The sequence below is a fragment of the Callithrix jacchus genome, chromosome 6 (genome assembly GCF_049354715.1).
Source record: "Callithrix jacchus isolate 240 chromosome 6, calJac240_pri, whole genome shotgun sequence".
Classification (NCBI taxonomy): domain Eukaryota; kingdom Metazoa; phylum Chordata; class Mammalia; order Primates; family Cebidae; genus Callithrix; species Callithrix jacchus.
Genome location: NC_133507.1, coordinates 128838022 through 128863602, shown reverse-complemented (window position 1 = coordinate 128863602; position 25581 = coordinate 128838022). Strand labels below are relative to the sequence as shown.

The window sequence follows — 25581 nt, the reverse complement described above, 5'->3', positions numbered from 1 at the left end:
GGCTCAAGCAACCCTCCTATCTCAGCCTCCTGAGTAGCTGGGACTACAAGTGTGTGCCACAATGCCTTGCTGATTTCTTAACTTTTTTGGAGAGAGAGAGGTCTCACTGTGTTGCCCAGGCTGATCTCTAACTCCTGGCTACAAGTGATTCCCCCGCCTCTACCTCCCAAAGTGCTGGGGTGGGCCACGATGCCCAGCTTCTCAATTTTATTTGAGACAGAAACCTCAGTAAACCTCAGTAATACTAAAGAATCTTGGTATAACAGTAGAGTGGCTATGAAATCTAACTACCTGGGTTCAAATCTCAGCATTGCCTCTGGCTATCTGTGTGACTTTGGGCACGTTTTTTAATCTCTCTGCCTTAGTTTCTGATCTACCTTGTAGGGTTTTCATGAGGTTTAAAATGAGTTTCTATGAGTGAAGTGCTTGGGAGAGTGTGTGTTATGATAAGCACTCAGGTAAGTGTTGTTAATACTTATGTTTTGGGCCTGGCGCAGTGGCTCTTGCCAGTAATCCCATTACTTTGGGGGACTGAAGCAGGTGGATCACTTGAGGTTAGGAGTTTGAGACTAGCCTAGTCAAAATGGTGAAACCCCATCTCTACCAAAAATACAAAAATTAGACAGGCATGGTGGCTTACATCTGTAATCCCAGCTACTCAAGAGGCTGAGACGGGAGATTGTTTGAACCTGGAAGGCAGAGTTTGTAGTCAGCCGAGATGGTGACACTACACCTCAGGCTGGGTGACAGAGCAAGACTCGGTGTCAAAAACAAAAGCAAAACAAAAGATAACATAACAAAATGAAACCACCAACTTATTTTTTGGTTGGTGTAAAAATCATTGTCTTTTGCACCAACCTAATAGGAGAAATAGCGCTTGGGTTCGTCTCTCTTGTTTTGTATCTGTAGATACAACAAACGTACAGAATTACATCATGTCATCATCATCATCAGAGTCACAGGAATCAGGAACCAGAAATATGATTTTTAGGAGTCAGAGTGAAAGGAAGCAGAGATCATCACCAAGAGGCCCCAGTTAGTAGACAAGAAAGTACAGGGTTGTTGTAGTTTAAAATTCAGAATAATAAAGGGCTAGAGCATTGCCTTATTCCCAGCAGCCATGGCTCCGGAATCTTGATGAAGTCCAAGAATTCTCCCTGGTTTGATTTAAAGTCCTCCTGCCAACCCAATTTGATTGGTTCTGTTGTAACTCTGATTAGGGCAATCTGCCTTTTAAAGGAAATTGGGAGCACAAGCGCAGAGCATACTAAAGCTTAAAGGGCCCTTGGGGTTCCCTAGTCTAACTCCTCAGTTTCTGCAGTTGAGGAGCACACACCGTGATCTTGTGAGCTGGTCCCCCCATTCAGAACGCAGCAGGGTTGTGGACCCCCCTGGGGTGCTAGGTTTGGAGAGACATGTGCTGTGCATGGACTCATTTTGTGCATTTCCTGTCTGATTGTTGTGCTTTCCGTCAAAGTTACTGACTTGGCTTAACCATGCTTAGTTTGCAAGACCTTTCAGGTAAATCAGAGCATGGGATGCAGTCACTGCAAGTTGTCACACATGATTAAGGAGCTGGAGGGAGTGATTTATGTTGAAAGATTAAAATCCCTAAATATGTATGGCTGGGTGCTGGCCTGATTGAGTGGGGCTTCAAGTATTTGAAAACTGCCCGGTGGGAAGGCTGCAGTCTTTTTTTTTTTTTTTTTGAGACGGAGTTTCGCTCTTGTTACCCAGGCTGGAGTGCAATGGCGCGATCTCGGCTCACTGCAATCTCCGCCTCCTGGATTCAGGCAATTCTCCTGCCTCAGCCTCCCGAGCAGCTGGGATTACAGGCACGCACCACCGTGCCCAGCTAATCTTTTGTAATTTTAGTAGAGACAGGGTTTCACCATGTTGACCAAGATGGTCTCGATCTCTTGACCTCGTGATCCACCCGCCTCGGCCTCCCAAAGTGCTGGGATTACAGGCTTGAGCCACCGCACCCTGCCGGCTGCAGTCTTTAATAGGAGTAAGACAGTTGTAAAAGACTAGAAGAGCGATACGGGTGGCAGAAATGGGATGATATTAAAACAGGGTACTGCTTCCCAGTGGAGCTAAAAAGACCAGATTCAGACAGGAAATTCTCCAATAACATTTATTTTTGACACTAGCTTTCTCTGGAATTTTCTACATCCAAAGCTTGATGGTAGGTGCAATCAGAGTCTCAGTAGCTCTTTGGAGTTCCCCACTTCTGGGGATCCCTTTGCTTTCTCTCATTATTCCTCCACTAAGATCCCCCACTCTTTCTCCAGCTGCCCTTTGCTCCCCAAGCCCTCACTGTCCACCTCCCACCACTACCAATCAAATGGAGCCCGGATTTTAAGTAAGGACTGTGATGCTAGAGGTAATTGAATAGATAAACTGTTTCCTATTAAACTACCTGCCAGGCAATTAATGAATCTCCAAGTAACACTGACCAAGCCCTTAGTGAGTGTTGAGAAATTTCAACATTGTGTGTGTGTTTGTATTTTCGTGTATAAAGAGTGGAGGGCGTGATGTGGGATCATTGACCAATCATAGTGGTTCAAGGAAGACTTCTTAAGGAAGTGACGTTTAAGGCAAAAACTGAAGGATAAGCCTGAGTTAGCAGGTCAGGAGGATGGGAGGGAAGGGGTGCATCTTAGTTCAGATTGCTATAGCGATATACCATAGACTGGGTGGTTTAAACAATAGAAATTGATGAAACAATAGTTCTGGAGTCTGAGAAGTCCAAGATCAAGGTGTTGGCTGATTCGATTCCTCGGGATGGCCCTCTTCCTGGCTTACAAATGGCAGCCTTCTCACTGTGTCCTCACATGGTGTGTGTGTGTGTGTGTGTGTGTGTGTGTGTGTGTGTGTGTGTGTGGCGGGGGGAGAGAGAGAGAGAGAGAGAGAGAGAGAGCGAGCTAGTATTTTTTCCACTTCCTTTAAGGGCACTCATCCCATTATGGGGGCTCCCTTTTCCTGACTTTATTTAAATCTAATTACCTCCCAAAGACCCAGCCTCCTAATTTTGGCCTTTCTGGGCTTTCTGCATGCCTTCTTCACTAAGCTTAATCATTTCTAGCTTTTGATTTAAAGTGAGAGACAGGGGATTCTTCCTTTCATGTGAACACTTAGAGGTCATTGTAGGGTTATTATTTGGTCCAATTTCAGTATTTATGTGTGTCAGGGAATAGGGAGGCCTGAGGAGAGGGAGAGACATGGGGGCATGGCTGGTTGGTGAAGCAGTCAGAACTCACGCAGTATTCATTGATTAAGTTTGCCATCTTACATGGCATGGCTCATGTCGCCCCAAAACAATTACAACAGTAACAACAAAGGTCACTGATCACAGATCTCATAACAGATATAATAATCATGAAAAAGTTTGAAATACTGTGAAAATTATCAAAATGTGACACAGAGACAAGAAGTGAGCCCATGCTATTGGAAAAATGGTGCGAATAGATTTGCTCGATTGTAGGGCTGCCACAAACTTTCAATCTATATAAAACAATATCTGCAAAGCATAATTCTCTTTTGTGAAGAGCAAGTCAAAGATAATGTATCTGTGCTTCTTGCCTGCTTCAATGACATTGACAGGGCACACTAAGCCCTTCATAGTCTTCTCCTCACCCTATCCTAATTAACCCTGTGTACATTCCTGCAGCTCCCAGATTCTACCATATCCTTGAATAGCCTTTTCTTCATTTCCTGGATTATCCCCCAACTGATTGGGTTTCTCTGTCATGCTCTTGACTTTTCTGCTAAGACCCACCTTAAAAATCACCTTCTCTAGGAAGCCCTCTATGATGGAGTTAAAGGCATTTTTCTTTATAGCGCTCTAGTTTCTTGTACTTATCTCTATTGAGCACATATTTCAGTATTATATTTATTTGAATTTATGTTGCCCCTTCTAGTTGCTCAGGAGTGTATAAGCTTAGTTAATATTTGTTGAGTGAATGAACAAATGGTGGCATATATATATGCATATAGCGTTTATGTATAAACACTCATGGATTAAAAAGAAACTAGAGCTCAGATAGTTTAATATTTTTCAATTTCTATTTTGTTGAGAAATTGAAAAAGCATGCATACATTAAACCATGCAGCTCCATGTAGTATAACTGATTTTTTATGTGTGAATTGCAGGTGTATCTCCTTAAAAATAATTTCCTTAAATGTGATAAAATTTATTTTTTGGCTCATATCTGTTAGGTTATTTTAGTGTTTTAAAATATCTGGCTTAGATCACTTGAAATTCTTAAATTATACTTTAGGCAGCTATTAGCATAATAATATTATCTATTAATAGCAAATTCTAGAGGAGTAAAGGTACCTGCAATTTACATGAATCAGAAAACTTGGTGTGATTAGTGGCATCACAACAAACCCAGCATGACTATTGTAATGACTATGCTTCCCGTCACTGTAATTATCTCCTAAAACTTTTATTGAGAACATTGATTACCATTTGCTCAGTCATTCACTTTGAGAAAATGGAATGATGAACAAGTGCCAGGAGTGAAATGGTAGCTGTGCAGGGCCTGTGGAAAATACACGTGGGATGGTTTCAAAGCGAACCATTCGTATTGGCCAGGAGAACTGCGTGACTTTTCTGGGTTCAGAATAAATGATGGATTCCATATTTCTTTCAATTACCAAGAATTGCAGGGAAGGTGAATAAGACACGGTGATTTTCTAAGGGAAAATGTGGAATGGTAATTTGTATTTGAAGAATATTAGGCAAAAAATTTCTCACTCCTCACATAGAAATATGCATCATTTGTATTCTCACGGTGGAAGGAAGGCAGGGATTCTGTTTCCTTGTCACTGTTTGAATGTGTTCACTTCTCTCCATTGCCATGCCAAGTCTGTAAGTCACACCATCTCCTTCTCTCCCCTGGGCTACTTCAACTACCTTAAAACTGGTCTCTCCGCTACCAACTGTACTTCTCCCAAATTCATTCTCTCTACTGCAGCCAAAGTGCCTTTTCTAAACAGCAGATCTGATCATGTCATGTCTCTGCTTAAAGAACTTCTCTAGCTCCCCAAATCTCTATCATGGCTAAGCATGGGTCAGATAGCAAAAGAACTTGTAGGCCAGGATCACACTGTGCTGAAATTGCCTCTTGACTTGTCTGTTTCTACCACTGGTCTGTAAATTTGATGAAAGCAGAGACACCGCATCCGTCCTGCTCATCTTGTATCCTTAGCACTTAACGTGGAGAGCTAACAGCAAGAGAGGGCTAAGAGAGGGAGCCATTCTCCAATTCTGAAAAAAAGCCAATTTCCAATTCTGCTTTTTGCTGCCTTTAATTCAGGTCAAAGGCAAAAAATGTTCATTTGGCCTCAGTATCTATTTCTAGCCATTATTCTAAACTTTTCCTATACGAGTATATTTTCTTTCTGGAAGATGTCTCAAAGAACAGAATGAAAAGTGAGATGGGTTCTAATCAGGTTGTTCTGAGTATAGAAAATGTTAAGGGTGGGTTAAGATGTTTAGTCTGTTTCTCCCAGAGCCAAGTGGGAAAAACTAGAGGCTGATAGAGCAGAATTGCAGGGCACATGTGAGTGTGTGTGTGTGTGTGTGTGTGTGTGTCTGGGAGTATTGTGCTGCCAAACACTAGGATGGGTTAGCTTTGTTAGAAATTTAATGCCTGTGAGTTCTTCTGATAAAGCAGTTGCTGAGCTCTGCCTTTTCTCTCTCTGTCTTTTTTTTTTTTCTGCCAGAGAATGACCTATGTATGTCAAAATGCTTTGCTTCAGAAAGGGAAAAGTAGCAAATCCTAGAAGGTTACTCTTAGATGTCTGATCACTACTGTGGCCCAGATTTTAGGATTAAAAAACTGGTCTCTCCAGTTTTTAGTCTTTTTGAATGTGGCTGTATATGTGTGTACATGTGACTGGCATTGGACCAAACCAATTTAGAAGAATGTAGCTTATATCAAATACATGAAATTGCAGAGTATGACAAAGGTAACCCAGAATATGCAGTTACAGGTAGGGCGTAGACATTTTGAGTCTTTTTCCATTTTTTAAAATTATGTATATTCTTTTATTTTTTCAGTCTCCTCACATCTCCCATTGAGACTTCTTGGAAGGGTTGCTAAACAAACTTTACTGGCTCCATTAGTTCTATCATAGACTAAAAGATAATTGTGGAAATGTTCTCCTGCCATTGCTTAACCCTGTACAATGCCACAGGCACCTGGCACAGCTTAGCTCCCTTTGTCTAACAAATGGGTAATGCGTTTAAACAAGCCTGGTGGATCCTTGCCAGGATGCAGACAGACTAAGAATCAAAATAAATTTAAAAGATGCCTCTTTCACTTCCTCCCTGCACTTCCCAATGCTGGGTTCATATAGACAAATGCAGAGGGTTAGCAAACACCAAGCAAGTTGGCTTACTGATAAACCACAAAGCAAACACGTGTCATTTGTATTTCTTTTTGAAAATAATCAGGTGGTGAGAGCCCGCCTTGAGTTGCTGGAAAGAGCTTCAGTGATTGCTTGTCACCCAAACAACTGTTTTCTTCTCTAGTTTTTCATTTGGGGCTTCGGTTTTATCTTGCTCCTTTAAGTAAAACAGCTGACTTGACTTGTCTATGACTTTTGGGAATAATTTAGTTCTTACACAGGGGCTAAGTAACTGGAGAGCAGCATGTGAGAATCTGCTCTGATGCACTAGCACTCACTCACACACAGATATTCAGGCTCATCTTCCCTGCTCTCTGTGGTTTGGAGAGAGAGATTTTTGGGAATCTGTGAGCATTATTTGCCTTTTTGATATTCCAACCCATCTTAGAGGGCACAGTTACAAATCTCAGCAAGGGGCGTGGAAAAGTAAAGTTTTGTATGATCAAGAGAGCATGTGGATTTTTAAACTTGAGAAATAGCATGTTAGAGAGAAATGGGGTCTTTTAGTGATCTAGCAAGCCTGTGCTTGGTTGAGGAGGAAAAACTGTCTTGGTTGAGGAGGAAGTCAGAAAGGGAAAGAAACTAACATAAATTGAGTACTCAATTAATGTCAGTACACATTATGTGAATTAGCATATTTGATTCTCACAACAAAGATGCTATCTATTTTACAGATGAGGAAGAGGAACGTTAGAGAGATTTAATAGTTTGCTCAAGTTCACCTACACGATAAGAGACAGGACTTCAAACTAGATGTCTCCAATGTCAAATAGCACTCCAATTACATTGTTTTAAATAATTTGGGGAAAAAGCCCAGCATCCTACACTTTAGCTCTGAAACATGGAGCTGTTATTCCAAACCTTATCACAGCAGTCTTTTTCTCTTGCTGTCTGGTCTGCTTTCGAATGCCTCATCCCTGCTTGGTAGCTTTGGGGAATACTCTGCATGCTGCAGGCCGTGCTTCCCTTTGGAGATGTGTGTGTGGCAGCATCGTCCGTGAATTTATACAGAATTACAAAGGAGCTCTATTTTTGTTTCTGTTTTTTAATTTATTTTTTATTTATTTATTGAGATGGAGTCTTGCTTTTTCGCCAGGCTGGAGTGCATTGGCATGATCTTAGCTCACTGCAACCTCCATCTCCAGGATTCAACCGATTCCCTTGCCTCAGCCTCCTGAGTAGCTGGGACTACAGGCGCATGCCACCATGCCCGGCTAATTTTTTGTATTTTAGTAGAGATGGGGTTTCACCATGGCCAGGATGGTCTCGATATCCTGACCTCATGATCCGCCTGCCTTAGCCTCCCAAAGTGCTGGGATTACAGGTGTGAGCCACCACGCCTGGCCTGTTTTTGTTTTTTTTAATTATAATAGAAAGAGTACGGATGTGGGATGATTTTTCAAACTCACCATTACTCTTCCATCCATTCAGAATTAGCTTGTATATTTATTTACATTAGGTCATTAACCAACATGGATTTATGGAAGCCGCTCTATGGGCAAACCATAAGTACTTGGGAGATGCAGTCTAATGAGCTGATTTGTGTTGCCTACAACTGTATATATGGAAGTCTTAACCGCTGTACCTCAGAATGTGACTCTATTGGAGCTAGGGCCTTTAAAGAAGTAATTAAGGTAAAATGAAGTCATATGAGTGGACCCTAATCCAGTGTGACTTGTGTCCTTATTAAAAGAGAAGATCAGGACACAGATACATGTACACAGAGGGAAGAAAGATCATGTGAGGACACAGAGAGAAGGTAGCCATCTACAAGCCAAGTAGAGAAGCCCCAGAAGAAACCAAATGTGCTGGCACTTTGGTCTTGGCCTTCTAGCCTCTAAAACTGTGAGAAAATAAATTTCTGTTGTTTAAGCCACTCAGTCTCTGGTGTTCTATAATGGCAGCCTGAGCAAATGAATACGTTGAGGAAGACTCTAGCTATAGTGAGTATTCATGAGCAGTTTAACAATCTAGTTGGGGAGATAGATGAGATATATGTCTATCTGTGTATCTCTTTACGTATCTCTATCTACATCTGCATTGTCATTGACTATAAAATTAAGGCAGTAAGAAACTTTTTCAGGATTTCAAACACTTGCTAATTGAGAAAGTGGGTAAATACCATGAGAAGGTTTTTTAGAAGACTTGAAATTGAACATGTTTGTTTTAGAACCTGATAATATTTGCTTCTTAGCTTTCATGAGGACAAATAAGAGTTATTCTTTTAAAAACTCCTCTAGTGTACACCAGTAGGCTGAACAGGAAGGAGTTGGCAAGTCCTTTTCTGATGTTTATTGGAGCAGCCTTAGAAATAATTTTGTACCTTGGATTCTGTGATTTATTTCCATTATGAATAAATTTGGAATTTATTTTAAGGCTTTCAAAACTGGGAGTGCTGTGGTCTCAGGACTTTTTTTTAAAAAATTAAATCATTGTCTCCGTCACTGCTGGCTGCATTTCAGGTGCTGGCTGAATTCTGCACAGTGGTCTGTGTCAGCATCAGAAATGCCACTGGATGATAATAATTACAACAATTATATATATATGTATATAAAGGATAGAATTGGGTTCCAATTCTATTTGGCTGAACTTGATATTTGACTTTACTGACTCAATTTTTGCATCCTTAAAATGAAGAAGATTGATAAGTACCCTGTTATCTCTGAAGACTGGGCACGATCATGCATGAAAAGGAGTTTGAACCCTTGAATAAAAGTGCTTTGAACACAAATTGTTATTTATTTATATTAATATATTTTATAGGTTGACATTGTAGACAGGATGAAGATCTTTCATATACTTTTGGCTCAAGACTGACTTCTAAAGAACCAAATAAACATGGTAGACAAGAAGGTCAGGAAGATCTAGTGCTTTAGAAGCGCATGAACACCTCTCTGTCTCCATGAATTAGAATTGCCACCTTTTTCTCACAGAATCTTATTCTTGAAAGACAAATTGCATTTTTGCTCCTACTCCATAGCCAAATATCCTCTTTCCAGCTCCCTTCCCACTGTCTCCTTCCTCCAAACTTGTTAATTTGGTTTCAGAGGGAGCTCCCAAGAAAAATGGAGTGAACCATTCAGCAAGGAGAAAATACTGACCATCTAAAATCTTCAGTATTGATTTAGAATTCATTTTAATATGGTCTAAATAACAAACAAGGTAAAGATGGTGGAGAGAAGGAGAAGAGTGGCTAATACAGAAAAGCCCATGGGAACAAAACAGAACCTAAGTGGACACTGAGCTCAGGGCCAGGGCCTGAGGGACACATAGAACACCCAAAACTAGTTCTTGGCCTCCAGGAGTTTAGAGTCTGTTGGGGAGAAAAGGCATGCTAACAGTTTATGAGACGCAATGAGATGATTTATGGCTGTCACCAGCGCATCACCTCCCTTTCATCTCCAGAATATGGAGTGCTTATTTTTCTTACTCCCAAGGGGACCTGAAAATTCATATGCAGTCTCTCTTCATGTTTAGGAAAGCATGCTGGTAGCAGAGGGACACCTCATCTGGGTGAGGGGAGCCACAGTTGTGTTCACCTCCTATGGATGTTACCTCTAACAGCATGACCTATTGCAGTGGATTCTTCTCCCGTTCAATTTGCAGCAATCTCTAGCTCCAGAAAGAAGTCCTCCAGTGCTTGGCCATGATGGATTCAGATTCTTGATCTGAGCCCTGACCTCTTTTCTGTCCCTGCACCTCTGAAAGAAAATCTCATGGATCTTTAGAGCACATAAGTTATGACATCCCTGTTCCCAGAAAGCAATGATGATTATTACCATTTTGAGAACTATTTTAAGGTGACTTTCTCTCACATATTTTGTTAAAAGGGGAAGAAAAAACAACTAAAGAAAGCGAACTAAAACACAGGAGTGGTTAATTATCAGGTAAGCCAAGAAATATGTGCCGAGCAGCAACAAAATGATAAACATTTCCATAATCCTGATTTTATTTAACTTCCACAATAAAGCCCACACAGTAGCTATTCTTCCTGTCTTATTGAACAGAAAGCTGAGGCTCACAGGAGTTAAATACCTTACTCAAAGTTACACATTTAATATAGCCAATATAGCATCTATTTTCTGTTTCAGGACAGTGATCCTTCTAATGTACCACAGCTGCTCCTGTATCAAAAGAGGACACACTTCCATTGGGGTTGGATTGTTCTGGATGCAGGTTTATGAGGAAGAGTTATTTGAACTGGTTCTTGACTGAATTTTAGGGTTTGGCTAGATGGTGGAAGAAGGCAAGGTGATTAGAGTGGCTGAAACCACAGGTTGAAAAAGTGCAAGATGTACTTTGAAGACTGTGTATAGACTGTTATGGCTGGAGAGGAGGGTTCATTCATATTACAAAATGGCACCCAGCCAAAGAGAGGAGAACAACAAAGATTGCTTCTGCCATTATTATGATTTGGGATTTTCGGGCACCTCTGTTAAATGAGGACAAACAGTGCTGACCTTCTCTCATGGGCAGGCTGCGATTCTGAATCATCAGAGACTGAGAAGTGGTGTGCTCCATTATCTGAGGCATAATATTATATCCACCAGCTATTTTGTGCATGCAGTTGGATTTTTGCTCGGTTGAACTGATTCTCTCAGTGTGAGCTCAATAACAAGGGGCATGATGGTAGTATTTTTCTATGTTGCCAGAAACTAGGTCTGAATTTCTTCCAGCGCCTCCTGCTCTAAAGCACCTCTTATGATTAATTAACCTTTTGTGGAGTAACTAGGACATCTGTGTGGGATGAGATGTACTTTGGTCAGACTTCAGTTTTTAGTTGTTTAGCAAGAGGATAATTAATTATAAGAGCTGAATCTGAACAGAGGATTGTTGGAGGAAGTCCAAATGAAGCAAAACATCTAATTATCAATGAACAGGAAGTTTTTTTAAAATTGTCGTTATTGTGGGAGTGAATAAAATACTTAATGCAATATAAATAAGAGGTAGTAACAACTTAAGATGCCTGCTTTGGGTGTATTCTTCATGTAAAAAAATTTGGGATCTTTATTTTTTTGGAGATAAAGTACAATGAACTAATCATAACCAGACAAATTGGAAACAGAGGCCAAGTTAGTATCTAAAATAAATATTGCCTTTTGAGATAATTGTTGTGTTGCCTTTGACAAAGGTATATCTAGAACATCTGGCTATTACCATTGACAAATACAATAAACATCTCTCATCTAGAGAACAAGATTGGATTAAGATGCAAAGTAAGAAATAAAATACAGGAGGCTAAAAACAGTGCAAAATCAATTTCTTTAACTTAAATGGTTACTGTGATAGAAATGGTCTTCCAGTGCTTAGCTTTCCAAAGTGAATCACCTCCCATATTTAGCCCACATCTCCAAGGTACAGATTTTCTACAAAACCCCCAAGGCTATCACAGTCAGAGATTCCAGCTTCACTTCTTTGACTATGGTGACAGGGTAGGTTAGTGGATAGTGTGAGAAATTTCGACTCTCAAACAAAATGATCCCACATTCACTGAAAACTTCTTCAGAAGTACTACACTATCTATTTAATGAGAGAATATGATTGTAGCTCATGTTTATAAATATCAGCACACTTCCATTGGCATGACGATGGTATGTCCTTTCTTATTTATTTCTCCTGCTGCTTAATAGCTTTCTTTCCTACTTTCTTTCTCTCTGCCTCATGGCTTCTGCTGCTTCATGTCAGTACTTACAGCCTATTCTTTGTGTTATCTCAGTTTCTACAGCTTTCTATTGTCTGCTGCTGTTGGGAGAAAATTCTCCCTGGGTCTCTTGCATTTCTGCACATCTTGTGATCTGGGGCATTGGCAGCTTTTGTTTTGGACTGTTTTTTCACGGATGTTTGCATAGCAAATGGACTTGGAATATGGTGATAGGGTCACTCTCCAGAGTGAAAGAGCTTTACTTTCTGTTTAGTATAATAAAGATAATGTCTCCTTTGGGGCAAAGCTAGGGCAAGTTTGCTAGCAATTCATCATAAAAGATTTAGGTTTCCTAGGTTCAAGATTTCTCGAGTGTGATGCAAATCTACTATTAGACTATTCTGGTATTGCTATAAAGAAATACCTGATAATTGTGGTTCTTGCCATTATTTTAATTGGAAAAAAAAGAAAAAAAAGGAAATGCCTGAGACTGGGTAACTTATAAAGAAAAGAAGTTTAGTGGGCTCACAGTGCTGCAGGTTGTATAGAAAGCGTGGCCCAGAATCTACTTGGCTTCCAGTGAGGTGAGGTCTTAGGAAGCTTACAATCATGGTAGAAGGCAAAAGGGGAACCCATGTATCACATGGCAAGAGTGGGAGCAAGAGAGAGAGTGCAGGGAAGTTTCACATGCTGTTAAACAGCAAGATCTCATGAGAACTCACTCACTATCACGAGGACAGTACCAAACCATGAGGGATCTACCCCGCGTGACTCAAATATCTCCCATCCAGGCCCCATATCCGACAAGGGGGATTACATCTCAACACGAGATTTGGAGGGGGCATCCAAACTATATCACCTACTACATTGCATGGCTGTTCCGTGTCACACCTTTGGAAGTTAGAGGGCTGGGGGACAAGAGAAACTGAGGCAAATATGAAGCTTATGCTTGCTGAGCTGTGAGTAATAAGTCCTTTGTCTCTTACATAGGTGTCTTGTGTTTTCTGCCAGCATCCATTAAAGGATGACCAGCTGAATTTTTAGCTTGCAAGGAAGGTTAGATCACTATTTTTGACTTGTGTGTCTTATATTCCAACACCCTAGAGGATCTGACAAAATCAGGTAGTCACTATTCAGAATAGAAAATCCTGGTAGCACTAAGCTCTTATGCTAGGCCATCTTATAGGCCAGTCCATAGATCGCTGCCTTTGGATCAGGTCGTCCTTCTTGGATCAGTCATCTGTGATCAAGTTTTTAAGGTCGTTGTGTTCAAATATTTGGGCTTATGATAGAGGAACTCATTTAAAGGGGGCTGTGGGAAAACGCTTTGAGGTTATCAGAAGCAGACATTGAAACTTGTGCTTTCACAGACTTTCCTGTGCTTTCTGAGACTTTTGCCAACAGCAACGAGTGTATGTCTTCAGCAACTCACCGGGTTTCTGCCTAAACAGGAAGCATTTGTTAAATCTTCTGTTTCTAATACTGGATATCTGAATGGATGCTTGGGTTTGCTGTCATGGTTCTCTTAGCATTTATTTCTCCATGGAAGAGCCATGAGGTTGACTGGACTACCCCCACTGCCAGGTTCAGTTAAGTACCCTCACTGGCTTAAATCAGTCAGCAAAATTCCTTCCCTTTTGTCGTGGTGATTGATGCAGAGGTAAATGTCAATGGCTTATGACTATAGGCCATTGCTTGGGAAGCTCATTTTTTTCTGAATAATCTGGTATGGGAATGTGAATCCTAAACTATAGCTTCCGGTTGTCCCCAAAGAGGGAAGCTAGCCTAAAGTTAAAGGTTGCACTTAAAAGAAGGAAGATCCAAGAGAATATAAAATACTGGAGCTAGAGCCCTAATCAAACTGTCTCCAAAGTCTACATAATTTCTGGGCTTTCAGTTGTATGAGCCAATAAATTAACCTTCCTGTTAATGCCAATTTGAGTTGGGTTTTCTAATACTTACCACCAATATATTTACATTTACATTTACCAGTTTGGTACATTTACCAGTTTTTGTAACATCTGAGCTCACTCATGGGTTAGTGTTCTGAGATTATAGAGGTGATGCAGACATCTTTCTAAAGTTAGGTCAGTGAACTTTGGGCCTGGAGCATCAGATACAGCAGTTTCATTGGTGTAAATCAGGTGTAAGTGACTGCTCTTTTTCCAGCAACTGGCACATATTATGTGCTCCTATACATTTGTGGGATGAATCAATAAATGCTGCTTGTTGCTCCCCAGAATTTATCTGTTACGTTCCTGACTCTGGTCACTCTTTGATTGCCTTGAATGGGCCTTGGCTACAGGATTTGGAGAATACATTTAATTATTAAAGAGTTAAATAAAAAGATAAACATTTCTGCTCTTTCCACAAACAGTGGCTACCCATATCATCTTGGGCTCCACATTCTCCAGAGATGGGTTTTCACACTGGTGATTCAGCAGCCAGGCCATACTACTTAATGAAAAGTTATAATTTTGGTTTGAACTGTTCAGTGGCTCATTATAATCTACAGCTTACATCTTATGGTAAAAGGACAGAGTAACTAGTTTCTCTTAAGTACAATATTATTTTCTTTTTTTAACTTTATTTAAAAAAATTAATGTTAATTTTTATTTTAAGTTCCAGGATACATGTACATGTGCAAGATGTGCAGGTTTGTTACATATGTAAATGTGTGCTATGGTAGTTTGGTGCACCTATCAACTCATCATCTAGATATTAAGCCCAGCATACATTAGCTATTTTCCCCAATGCTCTCCCTCCCCCAAACCCACCCTATGACAGGCACCAGTGTGTGTTGTGTCCCTCCCTATGTCCATGTGTTCTCATTGTGCAGCTCTCACTTGTAAGTGAGAATATGTGGGTTGGTTTTCTGTTCCTGTGTTAGCTTGCTGAGGATAATGGCTTCCATGTCCCTGCAGAGGACATGGTCTCATTCCTTTTTATGGCTGCATAGTATCCCATGGTGTATATGAGGTACAATGTTATTTTCTTCAGAAAAAATTCAGATCTAGAGTGTGTTTTAGATCTCAGCACTGTCCCATTTAAGTACAAAATAATAATAATTATCATAATATCTTTATAACTGAAAACTTCCAGATAAAAAAATCAAGACCCAGATGACCTTTTCCAATGTACAAGTCTCTCTTCCATCTGTTTTAGTTGGAAGAACTAACAGGAATCACACCCGAAGTGAGAGAATAATTAGAACGACAAGGTTAGAACAGCCTTGCTAACCATGGCCATGGCTGTGCTAAAATGACAAAGAATCCTGGTCAGACCGCAAGTTAATACTCCCAGCTTGCCAGGCCACATGCTTGCTGATACCAAGATTTTCTAGGGGATGTGGGAAACAGTTGAAATTGGAATATATGGGTCAGCATAACTTAATGTGCACTATGACAAAAATTTGACTTGACTAGCCTTTCTCAATGTTCAGAGTGTTCTATTCCTCTCTTTCAAATGCTGGGTACACCCCAAACAGGAAAGAATTTCTCCTAATGTCCTCTATGAATAGGACATTCACAAGTTGCAGCAAGTAGGTAGCAAAGTTATTATGCAAAGCCTGACCACCTAGGAATAAGGCAGAAAGGCTTCTCTCCTCAAAGGGGCACTATTTATACCACTCAACCCACCCATGCACCTTGGAGTGCCTTTCTAGAGTTTTTTTTTTTTTTTTTGGCTGAGCACAGGGGACTTTATTGATGGTACACAACAAGGTGGGGCTCCCTAGGCCACTCCTTCTTCAAGGGTTCTGCATGGAAACTGTGAGAAGGGGAGATTCTCAGTGTGGTGGGGGACTCAGTGTGGCAGGGACTCCCCAGCAGTGAGGGCCTCTATCTTCCTCTTGTGGTGTCACTGGGACTGGTTGTCCAGGGGTTTCACTCCTTGGAGGCCAAGTGGGACATGAGGTCCACCATCCTGTTGCTGTAGCCAAATTTATTGTCATACCAGGAAATAAGCTTGACAAAGTGGTCGTTGAGGGCAATGCCAGCCCCAGCATCAAAGGTGGAAGACTGGGTGTCACTCTTGAAGTCGGAGGCCACCACCTGGTGCTCAGTGTAACCCAGGATGCCCTTGGGGGGCCCTTCGATGCCTGCTTCACCACCTTCTTTATATCGTAATATTTGGCAGGTTTTTCCAGATGGAAAGTCAGGTCCACGACTGACATGTTGGCAGTGGGGACACGGAAGGCTATGCCAGCCAGCTTCCTGTCCAGGGATGACCTTGCCCACAGCCTTGGCAGCACCAGTAGAGGCAGGGATGATGTTCTGGAGGGCCCTGCGGCCATCACACCACAGTTTCCTGGAGGGGCCATCCACAGTCTTCTGGGTGGCAGCGATGACATGGACTGTGGTCATGAGTCCTTCCACGATACCAAAGTTGTCATGGATGACCATGGCCAGGGGCGCTAAACAGTTAGTGGTGCAGGAGGCATTGCTGAAGATCTTGAGGATGTTGTCATACTTCTCATGGTTCATGCCCATCACGATCATGGGGGCATCAGCAGACGGGGCAGTTATGATGACCCTTTCGGCTCCACCCTGCTAGTGAGCCCCAGCTTTCTCCATGGTGTTGAAGATGCCAGTGGACTCTACCACGTACTCAGTGCCAGCATCGTCCCACTTGATTTTGGAGGGATCTAGCTCCTGGAAGATGGTGATGGGATTTCCATTGATGATAAGCTTCCCATTCTCAGCCTTGATGGTGCCATGGAATTGGCCATGGGTGGAATCATACTGGAACATCTAGACCATGTAGTTGAGGTCAATGCAGGGATCACTGATGGTGACAATATTCACTTTAGCAGAGTTAAAAGCAACCCTGGTGACCAGGCGCCCAATACGACCAAATCTGCTGACTCTGACCTTCACCTTCTCCATGGCGTCTCAGGGATGTGGCTGGTGATGTGAGAGAAGATGCAGCTGTCTGTCAAACAGGAGGAGCAGAGAGCCTCTTTCTGGAGTCTTAAAGGTAGTTCACAGAGAAACCCAGATTAAATGATTGACTTAAAGCTAAACTTAAAACTAAAGACATGTGTCATTGGGGAGAACAAAGGGCCTGCTGAAGTCTCAAACAAAGGGTCTCTGTCCTGCTCAAATTTGAATTCAAAGATATCCTTTTGCCAACTGCATTCTCCATAGTTTTTCTGATTGGATTGCATTTCAGTCTTTACCATTTCATTAATGTAGCTTTAGGCACACTTATTTTCCCAAAGTCCAGGCTAATTCTAATTCATTCTATATTTAGAAGTCCAAAATATCATCATTAGTTTCCCTGAAGCATCATGACTGGTTAACGTTATCAACAGACTCTTTGGTCTAGAAAAAAATTTTCTGTTAACCATTTCCCTATTGTATCCTTCCCAGCAGTAAAATTCTCAGCAAAGCTACTTGATTTCTTAGGCACTCTTTTTATTTATTTATTTTTCCATAATGAGGCTGCCAACAGATGCCCATATAATGGAAATCTCCATTGACTGCCATGGATTATCTCTATCCAAGCTTTGTAATCTGCATCAAGAAAGCATTTTCAATATCCTCTGTCTTTCTGGATGGTCTATGTCCCCTTTTGTCATTATACAAATCCTCTTCATTATGCTTCTACCTTCATGTGTGTGCATTTCTGTACAGCAGTAGATATCCTCTTACCCTTATTATAGCAGTTGATTATATGTACTATGCTTTATTACTCTTTTCTCTGGTTTTTTTTTTCTTCTAAGTATGGATTTATTTCATCCAGCTGGTTCTAAGAATAGGAACCATATCTTCTAATTCTTCTTATGCCTCTAAATACCACTTAGCACATTGAAGATGCCTAATAAATATACTTCACTAGTAATATCAGCTTTCTGGTATTTGCTTCATTTCCATTAATTTGCTTTCCCTTAAAAATTCCTCAAATTTATTTGTTATAATTAATATGTAAATTGTTTAGAAAACATTCTCAGGCCTCTTATAAACTCATTTCACCTAGTCACAGATATACTGTAGCTGAATTTTGACTGGAAAGGAACCTTGAGTGTATGAGCTGTGATGTGACTATATTCCTGTGTTTAACTCAGCATCTCACTGGTGGCTTTTCATTACTACAACTCTAACTGATTTATTAAGGGTGCTAAACTCAGTGGAGTTTAACTAAGAAATAACTTTTATCCTTCTTTCATGACTGCCCTGAATTACTGTACTTGATCAGATTGCCCTTCTATGCTTCCTTGGTGACAACATGGCAAACCACACAGCCTTTCAGTCAATTTCAAAGTGTTAACAAACAGTCTCATTTTCCAGTATTAAATAAAATGGCACAACTCAATCTAATGTAAAAACGTTAATCTTCTATCTAATGGAAGCTTCTTCCCCAGTATACCCGCTTCTCCACCTCGTCCCAGGGTCCCTCAGAGAAAATATGATACCTCAGGGCTGTAGACAGGCAATGAAGCATGGCCTGATTCCCTTTTGGTTCTCCACTGGCTCTTTCACTCTCAGCACTCTACTCAGCAGGCTGCTCTCAGACTCTTACAGAGTTGAGCTGTCAGAAAGGGAGGAGGGGTAGACAGTGAAAGAGTTTCTAATGTGGCTGCTATGTGTATAACGGTGTCAGAGTTCCTTGTGTGGCAAATGCCCCATTGCTGAATTTCTTTAAATTATGTGTTTTGTAGGTAGTTGGGGGCCCTCCCCACCATACCCACCCCCACCACAGGGGAGTCTGTCTTGCACAGGGGAGTGTATTCTCTGTCTGACCTCTTGTGACACCCTCTCAGTTCTTTGCTCCAGTCATATAGCCCACTGAACTTTCCTTTGCTGGAGGGTCCCTGATCCTGATTCCTGTCAAGATGGCACTAGTATGGGCACCCTCAGTGGCATGACATGGCCCATAAATCATCCTGCCTTGGGCTGATAGAAGTGCAGCTGACTTACTCTATTGTCTTCTCAGCTTGTTTATTCTCCAGGGACAGTTACTATCCTGGAGGACAGTCCAGGTTCTCTCAAGAACTCTTTCTTGCTCCACTTACTAAAATCATTCCCTAGTGGACTAAGATGCTGGTCTCTTGAATGCAAGGGGTTGTGCTAAAGCCCCTTCTCCTTGGCTGGGAGGGTTTGCAGGTGGTTGGGGGTGGCAGACCACTCTCATTTCCTTTTCCATGGAGATGGAGACTAGAAAAACCACTCCCCTGAATTTCTCTGAAGAATCTTCTTTCTTGTGTGCAGCAGGCTGTGAATGATGGGCTGAGGTTCCCAGACCAGTTTGGGCCACTTCTTTCTTAGCTAGTCCTGCAGGAAGGGTCTTTGAAATATGGGACATATAACTCTTCTGGTTTTAGCCTTGGAGATGTCAGGTGAAGTCTCAGTTAACACCATGTCATGATACAAAAACAATTTGTGGCACTAAAATCTCATGTCTTCTTAATGAAAAATAAAGTATGAATGCATACATTCCTTTAATGTTTATTCTAGATTCTTCTACATGATTCTTCTTCTTTTTTTTTTTTTTGAGACAGAGTCTTGCTCTTTCAGCAGGCACCAGGCTGGAGTGCAGTGGTACGATCTCGGCTCACTGCAACCAGCGCCTCTCGGGTTCAAGCAATTCTCCTGTCTCAGCCTCCTGAGTAGCTGGGACTACAGGTATGCGCCACCACGCCCAGCTAATTTTTGTATTTTAGTGGAGATAGGGTTTCACTATGTTGGCCAGGGTGGTCTTGATCTCTTGACCTCGTGATCTGCCTGCCTCGGCCTCCCAAAGTGCTGTGATTACAGGTGTGAGTCACCGCACCTGGCCCTACATGATTCTTATAGGTGAAGCAAGGCATTTCCAAAGCCCAAATGTTTATTCTCTTCTTATTCTAATATATCTTTTACCACCAAATTCAAAACATATGATTATAAAATTAGATAGGTAAATATTAGAGTGTAAACTTGTTGAATAATATTTGAGTTCAGTATTCTTCATGTTGATGCCTCTTTTGGTTGAACAGTTAATATTTGCATTGAAATATTCATTAGTGAAGAAAACCTGCTATAAAGAGAAGCATATTGTGTGCAGTTCTTGGCTTTAGCAATTCTGATTTCTCATGTTTTTGAGATATCTTAATGCCAAGAATTGGATTCACTGCATAGAGTTTCATATCAGGTGAACTGCTCAGCTTTGTGACCTTGGATAAGGCATTTTTCTATGGGACTTGGTTGTGTTATTTTTAAATTAAGAAGATTTTACTGGTAATCTTTAAAGTCCTTCAAGACTTGAATAGTTTGCCACGTTTGGATAATATACTTTCATGTTGGCATGAATTGGAAAAAAGGCTTAAAAAATGGTAACTGATTTTTAAAATATATTTGACTCAATATTTGCACTGACGCAGTGTTGTTAGACACAGAACTTCATCATTCACAGATTTATCATATGATTCATTCAGCCTTTAATTTTATTATTTAATATTGCTACACTTTTAGTAATGAAAAGTTAATGATCAGTGACTTTAATTATATGCTTGTTCTAATACCAATATTCTCCCTTTCTTCACTGGTTGTAAAATAAGTTACTAAATGTTTCTCTTAAGCTATGTGTGTGTGTGTGTGTGTGTGTGTGTGTGTGTGTGTGTATATACATATATATATATATATTTGTACAACCACTAGATAATAGAATAGGGCTTCTCATGAACAGTGAGCGTAACACTGCCAGAATAAACTCAGAATATCTCCCTTGGATATGCTCCTCAGGATTTCTTGCCAGATGAAAAGTCACTAACCAGGAGTCTCCTCACCTTTGACATCTAATCAGCTAGAAAATCCTTGGCTCAAACTCCAAAGTTGATTCTAAATTAGTTCATTCTTCTCCACCTCTTCTGTTTCACCAATTCTGCTATTCCTTCCTTGGATTAAGGCAGAAACTGCTTTGGTGTTGTCTCAGTTTCTTTTGCCCTTAGGCTCTGCATATCAGCCCCAGTGGTCTTTCAATACCTAAACTGGTTCACTTTCCTCCCCTCCCTAAGACCTTCCAGTAGCATTTGCTTGCACTTAGAATAAAATCCAAGCTCCTTGTTATGGCATGTTAGTTAAGGCGATACTGGCTGTGGTGGTGAATACAAGTCAAATTTTCAGTGCTTCACACACGAAAGCATATCCCTGGCTCAGGTAACAGTTCAGTGCACATGTTCCTGGTTTTGAGCAATTTTCCTCCACATGGTGATTCAGGGACCCAGGTGTTTTCTTCTTGTGAACCTATTATCTGCTATGGTCTCAGAGCCTTCTGCATCCAACTTGAAGATAGAGGAAGAGAGGATGGAAAAGGCACACCCATTTTTAACTGCTGTGACATTAATATGACCCCATTTCAGCAACTCACATTCCACAGATGAGAACTGGTCATGATAACCTACAAGCCACATTTGACAAGCTTCCAAATTTCCCCCACCCAACCCCGGGGGAGGTCTTATGATTCATGGAGTATATCCTGTCCCTGAGTGAAGAATCTTATTGTGAGTTCCTTGAACTGTTAACACATTGAATAATACGTATCCTACTGACACTGAAAAGGATGCTGATGTGTTTCTGAATCATAAGGTTTTACTGATTGTCTTGCACGTTGCACATTTTAGCCTGTATGATGTCATCTATAGCCAATGATTGTAACCTCTGTATTGTAGCCTCCACTGAACAGGACAATTCTGGTATGAGTCCTCCTCCCTTCTAAACTTACCCATAAAAGCCTTCCAGCTTGTAGCAGACTCTGGCACACATGAAACTTTGTTGGTGTATCTTCCCAGGGAAACCCTCACAAATTATTTCTGCCTTAACAGCCTTATTAATTTCATTAACAATCGTCACATGACCTTCCCTAGAAGCTAATGTATGGAGCAAGAAATGTAGTCTCTGTCAGGGAGACACTTTCCATGGAGTGAAAAGTGCTATGGAAAGGTCAGTCCGAATCCTTGGTGGCCAGCCAGCTAGCCATCCTGCTTCACATATTCTTCTAGGCCCCCATGATGTACCCCTGCCTCCCTTTCTAACTTCCTTGCATCTACTTTGCCCTGGCTATGGTCTAGCCACACTGGCCTTCTTCCTCCTCTAACCTCATACCCCTGTTGCCTTAGGACTTTTGTGTTCTCTCCCTTTTGCCTGGAAAGTTTTGTTCCCAGAACTTTGCCTGAGTATTTTTCTTTAACACTCAAGCCTCAGTTCACATACTATCTTCTCAGGATCTCCTTCCTGACTACCCAATACAGACACATCACTAGGTTTAGTTGTCTTTAGAGCATGAATCAACTATCTGGAGTTATCTGTGCTTTTAACTTGGTTATTGTCTACTTTTCACCTACTCTCCATCTGTATAATGTAAAAATCCATGCCTGGTTATCTTGTTTTCTTCAGTCTATATGTCTAGCACATAAAACATGACTGGACATATATATCACTCAAAACATATTTATTAAATGAATGGATAGAATCTTTTGGTTCTGGGTTCAAATTAATAAAGAAGAGTTGGTATAGGAATGTCGGCACCACTCTACATTTTTAATCACTAAGATTCAGTTGGGCAGATCAATCATTCAACCAGTTCGGCATTAAATTCTCATTATGCCAACCTAGAAGAACCTGGTAGTATATCTTAATCCAGTCAACCAACTAACCAACCAATCTATATCCTGTTAGAAATCCTTCTGTTCAAATATTCAAAAATGTACTTAAGTCTCTTGGAATTTTTAAAATAGTGTTTTCCTGACTAAATGTGAATCTGCATTACAAGTGGTACATATTGTTTGCAAGTAATTCTTACAGCCACTAATCACACTATTGGGGAATACAAATAAACTAATGCAAAGCAATTCTAATGTCTGCTCCACCAGCCAGTTTTAAAACTGCTAATGAAACTTGAGGCATTAGAGTTTTGTATGTGCTCAGAATTTTAGAAAGACTTTTTAATTCTTTTTCCTTATGATTTCCAGCAAAGAAATTCAAAGCCCTTTTGAATTCTTATTGATGAAACTACTGGTAAAAATACAGAGTTTTATGAGCCTATATTTTACTCTACTGAGAGGCAATGTTGAACAGTGAAACAAATACTTGTTTCCAAGTCAAAAATCCTGACCTTGAATTTTTTGGGTCTGTCATTAGTCAGCTATGTGACCTTGGGTAGGTTGTTAATTTTTTTCTGTGCATCAGTTTCTCAGTCCATACAAAGACAGTGAAAATCCTCACAGGGCCTTTGTGAGGACTCAATGTGAGTGTTTAGCTTAAAGCCGACACTTAGTAGGTGCCCAAAGCATGTTAGTTTTTCTCCTTTACAGTATTCTTTACTTCATTTACCCCAAAGTTCTTTAGAAGACAAAGTCTGATAGAGCAAAAGTTTTAAAAAAGTATAGAACACTTTAACACAAAATTTCTCACACATGCTCAGGGCTGAATTTAAAATGTTGGAGTAATTTCTTTCTCTTTTTCTCATGCGTCTAATAAGTTAGAAGTCATGTTGAGTCTACTCCTGAATTATTCCTGGAGGCCATCCACTTATCTTTGGATACTATACCTCCTAACTTTCTCAGTAGGATAACTCCCAGCTGGTATCTTCAGTGCCATCTTTTTCAACTCTATCCTCTATATTGTGTCACTGTTAGTTTTCTAAAATACTGATAAAAACATACTACTTTCCTTCTTATGGCTCAGAGCCTTCAATTGCCCATAGGTTAGAGTATGTCCATGTAGATTCTTAGCACGGTCTAGCTCTAAATAACTTTACTAGCCAAATTTTCTTCCTTCCTACTCTCTCACCCTATATTCTTGTTTTACTGACCTTTTCATTATTCCCCACTCTGTCTTCTGTGAGCCTTTCTGCCTTGAAAGGTAGTTTATTTTCTATCTAGAATATTCAACCTTTTCTTCTCTGCCTGGTTAACTCCTACTTATCCTTCAGGATCCAGGTCACGTATCACTTGTTCAGTTCTGTTGCGCATGTGAACATTGGCAATGTCTGTGTTCCACCGCTGTGTCTGCTGCTGGAGTCCGGGCTTGTCTGGGTGAACTCTAAAAACTGGGGTGGGGATGGGCGGTCTCTTCTGCTGACAGCCTGGTAATGGCACATAAACATTCCGTAAAATTTAAAGCATTATTAAATTCATTTTACATTATATTACTTAATAAAGCAATTCATGCATTTCAGATTTAGAGTCTGAAATAGAATTCAAATCAAAGTGCATAATATTAAGATGCTAAAAAGACCACATTTAGCAATAAGAGATCTGCGATTTCGGTCAAGGAAAAATAACATAAACCACCTTCAAAAGCAACTTACTCAACAATAAAATGTGATCAAGGAGTACAACATTAAAATCAGATACTGCTGTGTATGCTAATTATAAAGTATATAAAATTTTAACCTGTAATGAAAACCTCTAGTGAAAGGCAGATAAAAGAATAAGGCTTAAGTCTATGATATTGCATTTCCTGATAATAAAAGTATAGCATCTGTTACAAATGCGGTCTTCGAACTTAAAAAAAATTAGGTATGAATTGATTTGCATACAGAGAATGTTGCTTTTTACTGCTCTACAAACAGTTTCAGGGCATTCTCTATGCTCTGGGCACCATGGCAGGCATTGTGGAGATTATAAGAAGTGTAAAAAGGTGGTTCCTGGCCCCAAAGGCTTTTCAGTCTATTTCTTGTTCAGCTTAGCTTCATCTCAGTTTCCCTCTCATAACCTTGTACTCAAGAGTTTGGCTAACGAGTGCCATGCTCTATCCACGCCCTTCTTCTAAATCCAGTATCAGCACTTGCATTCTTTCACATTTCACATCAGCTTGTCAAGTCCCACTCCAGTTAGGAGCACTCTGGCCTGCATCTGTCCCTCTTCCACAAGAGGTGCGTTTAACTGGTTAATATTCCCCCCATCTTGCCCCAGAACTTTCACCACGGTTTATAAGAATTAAGGCCCCTCATTTACATGTAATTACCTTCACCTCCATCACCCTAAATCTTTCTCTACATACTCATGTTTCTGGAAAGAAATGAATCTTAATTCCATCTTCAGTTCCCATCTAGAAAGCACTTTGTTGTCCTATCCTTTTATCCCCAGAAGACTGTTGAACCCCCAAATTACTCAGGGGAGGTGCTATATTACCAGTTAAGCTCTTTGACCTGAGTTTTCACTAAGATCTTAGCAGGAGAGAGGATGAATAAAATGTAGAGTAGGTGGATGGAGATAATTTAAGAGCTTGGAGTGGGGTGGAGACTCCTGAAGGCAGAACGTAGCAGCTCACAGAAGAGGTGGGAGAGAGGAATAGTGATATGCTCTTTAGTTTACAGTTTTCTCTAAAGTCTGGTCCTGAGTATTGAAATAGCTCATCTCTTTAGGGTCTAGTTTCATGAACTCTGCTGCTAGACATTTTTTTTCCAGTGAATATTTATTACCCCAACTGTAATCCTTCATTTAACATAATGCAAAAATTGTGGAAAAAGAGAGCAATTAGTAATAAATCATCATCTCATCCATTAGCAGTAAATAATACCACTTTGTCAAAGTCAAT

The 25581-nt window shown here is 40.6% G+C and overlaps 1 pseudogene; it reads right to left on the bottom strand.

Annotated features, from left to right (window-relative positions):
- Positions 1–15917: 15917 nt before the first annotated feature.
- On the bottom strand, positions 15918–17022 carry LOC100407316 (glyceraldehyde-3-phosphate dehydrogenase pseudogene; annotated as a pseudogene).
- Positions 17023–25581: the final 8559 nt, after the last annotated feature.